Below are 12,767 nucleotides of genomic sequence, written 5' to 3'. Positions count from 1 at the left end.
TGTTTGGTAGAAATTTATGTTTTTTATAGGTCCTTGCAATCAACTTAATGTATTATGGCGTAGAACATTATTTATATGTCCTTGCAATCAAGAGCAAAAGATCAACACTTCCCTCCCTCCCGGTCGTTTATTTACCTTTAGATACACATATTATTATCCTCACATACGCATATTATTTCCCCTAGATACGCATGAGTACTCCAGACACACAAATCGATTTGTGTATCTGGGCTCCTCGTATGTGTATCTAGCATCATATTGTATGTATCCAAAGCCGAAACTTAAAACGATGACCGCCTACCACCGCACCACCATGTACTATACTACCCACCGCCACTACTGCAACACCACCACCATCACCACAACCCCTGCGACCTTACGTCAAATTTGAGTAGACCGTGGTTGATGCTCGTGGACAGCGCTAGCCTGAGGTGTTCTTGGTATTTGGTGGGTGTGAAATGGGCTGCCAATGGTAGTTTAATGATGGGTAGTGAGGTGCTGTTCATGGAATTTAATAGAGGTATATATGGCTAATTGGTTATGTAGTTGACGATGGTAGTTTAAAAGATTCGGTCATGTGATTGCTCAACTAGTATATACTTGTTGAAAGTATCGAATGCTCCTTGATGACAAAAAAAAAAAAAAAAAATTGATGACGTCAAGGTTACAAATGAACCATGTGGTATAATCTTGTTTCTGGAAATAATGTATGAAAAATTTATGTGAAGTGGCCCTAGGGCCTAGACTCTTACGGTATTAGGTGGGATGTATATAGCAATTTAAAGACGTGTATCTAGCTAGTAAGAAGTATGTATCTAGCAATTTAAGCGAATGTATCTAGCTAGTTAAATGTATCTATCTATCTAAAAGGTTAAAGGAATGTAACTAGCTATATGTATTTAGCAACTCAAACAAGTGTATCTAGCTAGTTGGAAGCATGTATCTAAAAACTTAATGTAGTGTATCTAGCTAGTTAGAGGATGTATCTAGAAACTTAAAGAAGTCTATCTAGCTATCTAGAGATACGTATCTAAAAACTTAAACGAGTGTATCTAGCAACTTAATGAGATCAAACAAGGGGACGGGAATCCTAAATTTAGCATTTGATACGGTTTGAACAACACACATCCGATTAGCATGGGACAAAAATTAGTGTTGGGTATGTGTGTTGTTTAGATATGTTTCACGCTTATTACGGTCTTAAAAATACTTGTACTAAGTACCAAGTAGCTGTTGTTAGCTTGGTTCTTAATTTCTAGAGTTAAATGAGAGAAATTTGATATTCGTTTCTAATAGCAACAAAAATTGTCTCCTCTGCCATTTATATTGTATCCATTTAACGTCAAGTAGTATCAATTTTGATCTCGCCATGCTTTAAGTTGTGTCTAAACTCAGGTACAATTTGCTCAAACACTTCAACTTTAAACATATATTCATTTTTATTTCCGGCTTGATTTTGTCTCTAACCTATGAAATCGCAAGCCGATCTCTGTGATTATATCATGTTTAATTCTATGTAGATCCAGTCGGGGTCTGTTCATGGGCTGAGTTATGTCTGTGAAGAGTAAAGAACAGTATTCAGAAGCAAATTATCATGCTCTTTTTATTTAGTGCATCGTACATTTTAATATCAATTTTCGTCTTAGTCGAGTACTGCATATTTTTATCATCTATTTTCGTCTTACGGGCATAATTAATATGCGTATCTGCTTATAAAAAGTGATCAAGCTAAAATATTTAATTCCAAAATCTAATCGACAATCACGATAACAAATATTACAGCTTTTGGAATTCCAACCTTGTGTCGTGGGACTCGTGACTTGTGGCTTCTCCTAACCTCCTATGTTCTGTCTCTGTACCTTGTATCCTTTTCCACAACCACCGCTTAAGTCACGAACTCACAATGATGTACAATCAGCCCATTCAACTTCTGTGAAGGTTTTAATTTTGGCTTGGAAACTAAAAGAGGCGAAGCAAAGCTCCTTTTCATACAGTTTACCACAAAATTTAGTATGCCTAATATGTCTAAGATCTAACTCCTTGCACATTTAGCATGAAAACAGATTGCAAGCAACTTCATGCTTCCACAAAATTATCACTGTGTACAAAACATCTGCACTCAACAACTCGAGACACAACTCGATCAAACTAAGGTCTTGTTCGAACCGTACAAACTATCTTAGATACACATGATATTAATACCGGATACACATAGTATTAGTACGGGATACACAAATCAATTTGTGTATCCTGTAGTAATACCATGTGTGTCCGACCGTAATATCATGTGCATCCACTGCTCCGCCACATCACCACCACTGCCGTTACCGCCAACACCATCATCACCACAGCTACTAGCACCGCTCCCACAACAACAACAACAACAAAAACTATATTGGCCCTATAAACACCACTAACCCCACCTCCAACCACGGATCACCAAAAACCCTCACCAGAGCCCACCCACACTTACGCCTGCTACACCACCCACCGCCCTAACCGGAGCCGACGACATCAATAATCTTTTAAGATTGCGCCGTTAATAAACTCGTCTATCCCAGAACTTCCATCACTCCTCTCCTTCTCCGCCGTCGAGGATTTCGTCCTTTGAACGTGCATTAACCCACCACATACCATATCGCCACCCCTTAGTAACACCACTATACCATCGCCTCCACCTCCTTCCTCCTTTCAGAATAACAAACTCGGTCCAACATCTAACCACCATAGATGTCATTTTTTTGTTAAAAATTGTGATTTAGTTCATAGATCTATGGAATATGAAGAAGAAGTTAAAAAAAACTAACCGCACTAATGGCATTTTTGGAAGATTTCGAGTCAAATATAATCTATTTTATCTAAAAATAACTCTAATTGTCGTGGTGGTGGTGCGGCACCGGACGGAGTCGAAGATAAGCTGATGAAACGAACGACGGTGATGGAGTTGCAGTGGTCTCCGACAAGGTTCAGGACTGAGCTCCGACAACGTTAAGGTCGAGGGATGTCGAGGTTTGGTAATATTGTTTTGACTTTGGAGAGAGAAAAGGTAATAACATGGGAATTAAATTAAGCGCGTGTGTTTGTATAGCCGTGTTTTGTTTTTAAGTGAGTTTGTACAGTTCGCACCTTAATTTAGTTCGCACGAGATCCGATTCTATATATATATATATATATATATATATATATATATATATATATATATATATATATATATATATATATATATATATATATATATATATATATATATATAGAGAGAGGAAGGATCAACTAAAGCGCCATTTATATATTTAGTATAAGTCATGTTCTATGTGAGTATTGGATGGAGAGATGGATGGACAAGATCAACCTCCAAAAGTGTGTTTATGAACTAATATCACTCATTCTCTCCTCCTTCACTAATCCTTCTAATTAATCACTAATTCACTATAACTTCTTTTCCTCTCATCCACTTCTCTCACATATCACACAACTCATCTTCTCTCTAAAACCCCAAAAAATAAAAACCCAAAAAATCCAAATAAATAAAAAACCCCAAAACCCAAATAAATAAATAAAACCCAAAAAATCCAATTAAATCAAAAAACCCAAAAAATTCAATTAAATCAAAAAACCCAAATAAATCATTCATTCTTCTCTTCCTCATTCACCACCACCCACCACTATCCCACCCGACACCAACTCACCACCCACCACCGCCGCCACCACACCGCCGCCACCTTTTTTTTTTTCGTTTGGTGTTTATTTTTATGTTTTGAGTTGTTTTTTCCATTCATTTTTTGTTGTTGTCTTTTATTTTCTTTTATTTTGTTACTTATCGTTTTTTATTCATTTTCTCAAATCTCTTCTTGTTATACTTTTTTTTTAAGATTTCGGGTTTTAAATCTCGTTTTTTTCTTTTATGAGATACTTTTTTTTCATCTAAGATCTACTAAAATATTCTTCATAAAATTTGTTGTTTTAATCTTAGCCATATAAAAATTCTTATAATTTGTTGATTTTAATCTTATAATTGATTAAAGTTATACAAAAATGGACTAAAGTTATACAAAAAAAGTATGAAGTTATACAAAAATTGACTAAAGTTATACAAAGAATGGACTAAAGTTATACAAAAATGGACTAAAGTTATACAAAAATGGTCTAAAGTTATACAAATATGGACTAAAGTTATACAAATAAGGACTAAAGTTATACAAAAATGAACCAAAGTTATACAAAAATGAACCAAAGTTATACAAAAATGAACCAAAGTTATACAAAAATGAACCAAAGTTATACAGAAATGGACTAAAGTTATACAAATATGGATTAAAGTTATACAAATATGGCTAAAGTTATACAAATAAGGACTAAAGTTATACAAAAATGGACCAAAGTTATACAAAAATGAACCAAAGTTATACAAAAATGGACTAAAGTTATACAAACATGAACCAAAGTTATACAAAAATAGACCAAAGTTATACAAAAAAAAGACTAAAGTTATACAAAAATTGGACTAAAGTTATACAAAAAATTGGACTAAAGTTATACGAAAATGAACCAAAGTTATACAAAAATGAACCAAAGTTATACAAAAATGGACTAAAGTTATACAAATATGGATTAAAGTTATACAAATATGGATTAACTTTAGTCCATTTTTGTATAACTTTGGTTCATTTTTGTATAACTTTGGTTCATTTTTGTATAACTTTAGTCCAATTTTTGTATAACTTTAGTCCAATTTTTTGTATAACTTTAGTCCATTTTTTGTATAACTTTGGTGCATTTTTGTATAACTCTGGTCTATTTTTGTATAACTTTGGTTCATTTTGGTATAACTTTGGTTCATTTTTGTATAACTTTAGTCCAATTTTTTGTATAATTTTAGCCCATTTTTGTATGACTTTAGTCCATTTTTGTATAACTTTAGTCCTTATTTGTATAACTTTAGTCCATATTCGTATAACTTTAGTCAGTTTTTGTATAACTTTAGTCCATTTTTGTATAACTTTAGTCCATTTTTTGTATAACTTTAGTCCAAATTTGTATAACTATAAAGTAGAAAAAACTGTAAATCTCGCCAATACTAGATCTAAAATAAAAAACCGAAAAAAAAAATTAAAATAAAAAAAAAAAAAACAAAAGCACAATGCATCCTGACAACAAAATAAACCAACGACAACACCAACATCTTTCGGGTATGTCAAGTGGCCGTGCCTTTATATCAACTATCTACACATGGGAAGGAAATTAAAAAAAAGGTTTTCTTGAAATATTTGATGGTGGATGCATTACATTTATGGACATAAGCACAATGCATCCTGACAATGAAGATCTTACCGCGAGCACAAAAACTCACATGAGGCCATTGAAATGCATACAATGGTCCCACATAATAAAAACACTCGAAAAACAAATCAAAACCCGAAAATAATCCCGTCTTTTTTTCAGATCTGAAAAAAAAGGTGAAGCGGCAAGGGTTGTGGGTGGCGGCGTCGGGTTTGGTGGTGTTGGCGCAGTTGTTGTGGGTTGATGTTGGGTCGGCTGTGGTGTGTGGTGGGGTGGTGGTGGGTCGGGTGTGGTGTTTGGAGGAGGGGTTATTTTGGGTTTTTTTTTGTTGTTGTTTTAGTTTGGTTTTTGTTTTTATTTTTTGGGTTTTTTTTGTTGGGAGAGAATGAATCAGGAGAGAGGGGGTGAATGATTGAAGAAGTGAATGAATGAAATGGATGATGAGTGGGTGAGTGAGTTGGGAGAATTAGAAGGAGGATGGAGTTATACAAATTAGGAAGGAGTTGTACAAAGATTAGGAAGGGAGATTAGGGAGGGAGATTTATGGCCATCCATTGAGATGTAATCTCATCCCTCCATCCCTTGTATCCAAAGGCCCTTATAAGGACTTAGGGACTCATATGATATGAGGGCCTTACTAGAACCTTTCTCTCTCTCTCTCTCTCTCTCTCTCTCTCTCTCTCTCTCTCTATATATATATATATATATATATATATATATATATATATATATATATATATATATATAAATTATATATAATTATAATCAGGATCTCGTGCGAACTGAAAGTTTGGTGCGAACTTACGAACTAAGCAATAACCATTGGATTAAAAACATCTACGGTCCTCTTGACAGTTCGCACCCCCACTACTTATCTAAATCCTCCCGTACATTATCCTACCCCTAATAACCATTGGATTAAAAACCACAACTTCCCTCGTCATCCTCTTGCATCTCCACACCTCCACTGACCACTGTCACCGGCGAACACCGATAACGCCGACGTTGTTAGCGGCCATCTAAGTTCTTTTTTCCTCACCGGTGCTGACATCTTCTCTCCTCTTCGTGTTTCTATCAATTTCGCATATGTCGTATCATCCAGATCCGCATCACCCTCGACGCCGGAGAGGAACCTGACACCGTGTCGTTTCATCCTCACAGTACTTATCCCACCTTTTCTTCGTTTATTGTAGATCTAGCAATTAGATCGAATTATTAAAAAAAAAAAGTAATGATAACTGATTCCGGCTGATGTTGTGCTCGTATTTTGACAGTGAGTCGACACTGAGGTAAGTCGCCGTGGTGAGACAAGATTCTGAATCGAATGCGACGATGATAAGTGGTCGTTATGGTGGTCACCGTGGTGAGAGGTAGCGGCGGAGTTGGGAAGTTTGTCGACAGCAAGGGAAAAACGAGAATGCTGATGGGTTGAATTGGGCGTCGCTGGTGAGGGGACTGTGTGTGCGGCACCAGCAGAGAGAGTTTGAGTGGCCGGTTAATTTGCCGGCGGTAGTGCGGTATTCACCCAATAGATATTATCATATCATTAATTGATTTACTTATTTAAATGTAGTTGTATTTCTATTGCACAGGTCAGATTTTAAGACGTATGAAGTTTCGATAACTGTCATTAACTGTTTAAGGCGACGATTGAAGTCAGTCAATCCTATTACGGACAGGGGCGGATCCAGCCCAAAGGCTATATGGGCTGGAGCCCAACCTCTTTTCTGAAGAAGAAATATATATAGAACAAAGGTTAATCTAATTACAGGAAATTACACTTGGTCTAGTGGTAGAATGCTTATCCACTAACCTTTTGTACCTGAGTTCGAAACCCAGCATAGACATTTTGTAAACTTTGTTTTGTATTCTTATCCACTATCTTATTTTTACACTATTTCTTCTTTTTTTTGACTAATAACTATTTCTTGTTGTAGTAATTGTATCCTTGTACTTGGCCGATAGGCTTCTATACGTTTTATATAAAGTTGTCCACCCCATACTCACAATCAGTCTATTTACCAGATAAATTTTCGGGTGTATAAAAAGAAAAAATTATCATTGAGTTTTCTAGCCCACCGTACATTTGGATCCTGGATCCGCCCCTGATTACGGAGCTAAATCTTTATTGGTAGTTGAGTTCTCGTTGTAGTCAAGTTCCGAACTGATGTGTACAATCTACTAGTGTTTTGTTTGCTGTATGATTAGCTTGTAATGAAGTGTGGATGCAATAATGAGTCACACTTGCATCAGAATAACTACCAAGTCTTGTCGACTATCGTAACTACTACTCTACTAGTAATCAATGCATTCACTTTAGAAGAAGTCACCCTTGGTGTTTGTCTATGCAATTTACTTGACAATCAAGTGTTTCTTGTTCCCTTCACAATGATCCGACTGAAAAGTAAATAAGTAATATCCACAATACACTTCTTACGTTTCTAGATACATACCTTTAGTTAGCTAGATACACTTATGAAGTTTTTAGATACATACCTCTAGGTAGCTAGACACACTTCTTTACGTTTCTAGATACATACCTTTAATTAGCTAGATACACTCATTAAGTTGTTAGATACATACCTCTAGGTAGCTAGATACACTTCTTTATGTTTCTAAATACATACCTCTAGGTAGCTAAATACACTTATTTACGTTTTTAGATACATACCTTTAGCTAGCTAGATACACTCATTAAGTTGTTAGATACATACCTCTAGGTAGCTAGATACACTTCTTTACGTTTCTAAATACATACCTTTAGCTAGCTAGATACACCTCCTTTAAGTTTCTAGATACATAAATCTAGGTAGCTAGATGCACTTCCTTACGTTTCTAGATACATACCTTTAGCTAGCTAGATACACCTCCTTTAAGTTGCTAGATACATACATTTACCTTGCTAGATACACATCTATGCCATGCTAGATGCACTAGATAGAGCAATAAGATTAGATCATAAAATGGAAATTATGATCGTAATATCCTCCAAAAGGGTTAAGCAAATGAGATTATGTCAAATCTTTGCGACAGTTTATAGTAATTATAATAATTTACTACTTAGATCTTTAATTAGAGTTGCAGTAGACTTAGAAGAGCAATTGAATCACAAAGCTCTTAGAAAAAAATGCGTGATTAGAAAAATGAGTTTTTTACGATCTTGACTACTCCTACAAACAATATCACATAACTCTATACGATTATAGGAACGACTTTGTCACGATCTAAATTATTTTCCTTGGCTACAATCCTACGATCTGCATCATGATTCTGACAACTATGATATTGCTCCATGTATGAAACCTCTTTACTCTAATTATAAATTCAACTATTGCGCGCAATTCATAACTCGTAAGCACGTGTGCTTACTAATTTTACTCAAAGGCATATGGAGGGTAGATAAAATAACAGAAATTTCCATCCGCTACTTCTCTATATTATACAAGTATAATGCAATAGTCATTTGATGCAATTATCGACGCAATATTCATATTCGGTAATATAGAAACAGCCTGTTGGTCTTCTTTCCGCTACTTTTCTACTAAACAAACGGAGTTTAATCGTATCAAGAGAATGGATGAGCTACTAGCAAAAAAAAAAATATAAAGCTGACATAATCTCAACATTTTCCATGTATTCCATGCTACTACATTTTTTTTTTTTTTTTTTGATGAAATGTAAGAATTTCATTATGCACAAACGAGCTATTACAAGCTATTCCAGTTTTTACCACATCACCAATTCTAAACCCCATAAAAGGGTTTTACAATGACAAGCTAACTAAATTCAACCAAGATACATCATTGATAGTCAGGCCCTGAATTGATTTAGTAGCCAACTTCATCTTCACCTCCTTTTTAATCTGTTGTATAACATACTCAGGTCTTAACAAACAAGCATCAACCCGCACTTTGTTCCTTTGCATCCAGATATGATAGAAGGCAGCCAAGACAATACACATGATAACATTCCTCGAAGAGCGGATCCCCGCCACACTCCAATCCAGTTGATCGATTGGAACTAGGCCTGAAACATGGCGATTCCAGCCATTTCAAGAAGGATCCTCGACTATATCTACACTGGAGAAACAAATGAAGATGACTCTCCTCTGCTTCCCCACATAACAGACAATTTGCATCAGACACAATGCCTAATGACATCAATTTATCCTTCAGTTGAAGGCGTTCACGAGCTATCAACCTGACCAATGAACTGGTGTTTGGGAATACACCGGCTATTCCACAGAGCCTTATGCCATACCACTTTGTCTAAAATCTTTCTCTTAGCAGTTCATAGCAGCTCTTGATTGAGTATCCTTTAGGATCCGAGTCCACTGATGGTTTGTGTATCCATGAGCAAGTTTAGTTTTTGTTCTGCAAATGACCTTCCATTTTGACTAACATCTCCGGTGGGGATATAGTCATTCCAATCAGCTCCTTTTAAGTACACTTGGTGAACCCATTTGACCCACAATCTATCAGGACAAGTATATATCCACCAAACAAGTTTCCCTATTCTTTGCAATATTCGGACAGGCTATCCCTAATGCCTAGTCCACCTTCTTCCTTAGGAGAACACACTTTATCCCAGCCCACAGAAGGAACCCTGATATAATCAACACTCCCATCCCAAAGATAGTGTCTACAAATAGAATTAATCTTGTTCAACACTCCTTTAGGAATAAGGAAGATATTGATCCAGTAATTATATAGAGCAGTAAGGACTGAGTTTACTAACACCAATCTTCCAGAATCTGAGCAGTAAGGACTGAGCTACTACATTTGTTAATTGAAGGAAATAGGAACGAAATAGTTCTACGATTCTCATTCAAATACAATGTCTCAAATTCAAAAGTAGAAGCTAGTTCCAATACTCAGGATATGCAAAAATGAAGTTATTAGCTGATGTACTCAGACAAAAAACACACTCTACAGGAAATGTCTTTAAGCTGATGCAGGTGCCACTTGCTTCCTTGGTGTCATATTTGTGTATCTCATAGTTTTCCTTCATGTATCTGGTGACGTATTTTATGTATCCAAATACATAGAACTACCAAATACACATGGAGCATCTCTTCACCTATGGTAACTGCCCACTGAACCTCTGACATACTCCCCAAATGCTTCTGACAATGGTGTCGTCTGCCGAACACCAAGATAACTTCAGAGACCGCACTGACCATCCCATACAACACCCCAAACCTGAATCACTGACATAACCTTCACCGACACCCTCTCGGAATTCGTCACCCGCGTTTTCCAAAATCCAAGTCGCCGACGCTTTTCCGTCAGAAACCCTAATTTCGAATGCATCTAAAGCACAATCTCCACCACAAATAATTGGAATTAAATTCGCACACTATGTGCGAATGGAGGCGGAAATAGGGTATCAGACGTTGCAGTAATCGACGACGATGAGCTGTACGCCGGAAGAATTTTTTTATCTCTCAAAAAATTGGTTGAGATAAACCAATGCAGGACAGGGATGAAAGATGGCTCAGAAGAATGAGAAGTTCATAGCATATTGAAGTGCAGGAAGTTCAGATAATGCAAGTGCCAGAATATATTCATTTGTCATAAGCTTTATTTGATATTTGGTCTTATTATGATAAGTTGAAGTTGTATTAGATGAAGTTTGAATTGGTTGTGCTTTAATAATAAAGACTTACATTCTAATAAAAAGAAACAAACGAACTCAATACACTAAAGGTGGTGATCAAAAGAAACATGAATTTTTTTTTCAAACCAGGCTACTCCAAATTTAGCCTAATATATCATGCAAATGCTTCCGCCAATCTTGGTAAATTGGGTTCTAAATGGGTCGTCATTCTTATCGAATTGTTGACTTCTCTAGCTACTAAACACACACAAAACAAATGTTTCATTGGTCGTCCTTCAATTGAGATCAATTGCACTATTACCACTGACAATTTTTGTTCCTGAGAGAGAGAGAGAGAGAGAGAGAGAGAGAGAGAGAGAGAGAGAGAGTCAGGTTGGTATATATAGTATTAGTTGTCTTTATGCTAAGTTGAACATCCACAACATAAACCCAATAGACTAATATAACAACAAACTTCTAAAAGTACACAAACAAAAGTGAAATTTAAGCATTGAACTCACCTTAATTCACTTCGATGAATATCAGTAACGGATCAAGTTTGATATCTTGATGCATGATAAGAGTCCATTCCATATCCAATAATGAGGTGAATCAAACAAAAATAACACTGAAAAGTGAAAACCCAAAATATACACATCAAAAATTAAATTACCCAAATTTACAATTAAGGGAAACATAAATGGAAGGGGTTTTCGAGATCCCAAATGCTAAAGAAAAATAAAAAAAATGACATGCCTTTCCAAGCAACACGACATGTGGGACGAGCGCGTGAGAATGGCGGTAAAGGAGGATGGTGATTGACCAGCACACAAAAATTGAATTCAATGCTGTAATAATGATCATATTGTAATCAATTGAAAAACCTTACCTCGAATTTTTCATGTGCAGTCATCTTCATATAGGAGGAAAAATTAGGGTTCTACACAAAATTAATCGCGCAGGCCAGCGTCAAAGGCAGTGGCTTGGACCATCGCAGCAAGCCAGCAACACCAACATTCAACCCACCTGCTAAATCACAAATTTGCAACCACCACCATTTGAATATTCCGGTCAACAAAGACGATATCCATCAATCACCTATCCGGATGTCATGCCTTCTGAATAGGACATGGCTATTTCATGAGTAATATACACATGTATCCAGAGTAATAAATAAGTGTATCTAGAAGTACTAATCTATGTATCCACAGACCACATACCATCACCATCGAACCCATGACCCATCACCACACATGATTAGTCCACCACCGCCTCTGCTTACTCCCACGACCACCACCACGCACAGCCACCTACTGCCCACATTGCCGTCACCATACACCGACAAGACCACCCGAGTGACAGTAACAATTTTACGACGCATTGTCGCTGAATAAATCAGATAGTTTCAGAGATGAAAGAGCACAGATGCAATTGGGTAATCACAAAATTGTTTCACAAAATACGATCTCAAATCAATTACTAAACCCTAATTTTTCGAATTCCAATTGTTTAGTAAAACCTAATTTTTTTTAGATACTATTCATGAAAAAAAGGAAATAGAAGTCGGAATAAAAGTTTACCTTTTCTGATAATGGACTGAATCTGGAGGTGTAATAATGGAGGTGAAGCGATGGACTGCGTAGAGGAAACACGGTAAAGAGAATGTTAATTAGAAGGAAGTTAGAGATGAAAATGAGGGTAGTGAAATGAGACGCTTGGTGATAGATAGCACAACGTCTGACGGTCGTCTGGAAACTTTGACGGGTAGCGGCGGTGGTGGTACTGCATGAGGCAGAGGGAAGTCAGGTATGGTGGTAGGGGCGAATAAGAATGAGAGAGAACGAAGTCAGGAGTTGAGTTTGGTGTTGGAATAGAAAGGAATGATGCGCGTG

At 36.4% G+C, this 12,767-nt stretch overlaps 1 long non-coding RNA gene across 1 annotated transcript; it reads right to left on the bottom strand.

The window, feature by feature from the left end:
* Positions 1-10,054: 10,054 nt before the first annotated feature.
* Positions 10,055-12,444, bottom strand: LOC141633867 (uncharacterized). The gene is made up of 3 exons (XR_012538618.1): positions 11,765-12,444; positions 11,397-11,503; positions 10,055-10,418 (listed from the first exon to the last, which is right to left on the bottom strand). It is a non-coding gene; the product is annotated as an uncharacterized LOC141633867 (long non-coding RNA).
* Between the last annotated feature and the right edge of the window lie 323 nt (positions 12,445-12,767).

This window comes from Silene latifolia, chromosome Y (assembly GCF_048544455.1).
Source record: "Silene latifolia isolate original U9 population chromosome Y, ASM4854445v1, whole genome shotgun sequence".
Taxonomy (NCBI): domain Eukaryota; kingdom Viridiplantae; phylum Streptophyta; class Magnoliopsida; order Caryophyllales; family Caryophyllaceae; genus Silene; species Silene latifolia.
This window is presented reverse-complemented; position numbering and strand designations above follow the sequence as displayed.